Source organism: Mus caroli, chromosome 4 (genome assembly GCF_900094665.2).
Source record: "Mus caroli chromosome 4, CAROLI_EIJ_v1.1, whole genome shotgun sequence".
In the NCBI taxonomy this organism is placed as follows: domain Eukaryota; kingdom Metazoa; phylum Chordata; class Mammalia; order Rodentia; family Muridae; genus Mus; species Mus caroli.
In genome coordinates, this window is record NC_034573.1 from 39,317,012 (window position 1) to 39,317,650 (window position 639).

At 51.3% G+C, this 639-nt stretch overlaps 1 protein-coding gene across 2 annotated transcripts in view; it reads left to right on the forward strand.

Moving 5' to 3' along the window:
- The window catches only part of Frmpd1 (FERM and PDZ domain containing 1), a 118,696-nt gene that overhangs the window by 82,510 nt on the left and 35,547 nt on the right, over nt 1-639 (forward strand). The window lies entirely within an intron of this gene.

Sequence of the window (639 nt, forward strand, 5' to 3'; positions counted from 1 at the left end):
GTGGTAGTAGGAGGTGGGGATGGGGGTGGGGTGAGTGGGGCGGGTGGGGGTGGGGTTCCACTCGTGCTCCTTCTTGGTGGAGGTGTGGCAGTTACCTGTCAGATCACCTTTGAAGTCTCCACGTTAATTTGAGACAGAACTGTCTCTTGATTATATGCCTGGGCTCACTGCAGTGGCTTGGAAGCCCACACACTACAGACTAGTTGGCTCCTATCTGATAGGTGCTATCTACCGAGGAATGTTTAGCCTGTGTGTTTTGAAACAGGAGACTAGATTACCTGTGTTGTCACCGTGCTAAAACAACAAAACAAAACAAAGCACACACATGAACTGGCCAATATCCACTGCATGAGTTTTCTACCATATGACACTGAGGGCAGAGCGGACAGATGGAAGAACGGGGCATTCGGGGAGGAGCATGAGCCAAAGAAGCCTTTCTGAAGAGTAGGGTTTACCACAGTCACCACACACAGATCCTCACAGACACACACATACTCGCACATGCGTGCGTACACACACACAAAGACACACACAGACAGACGCCGCACACAGATACACAGAGAGGCACACACAGAGGGACACAGAAGCACAGGTGCACACACATACCCAGACACACAGACGCACACGGAGACAGACACA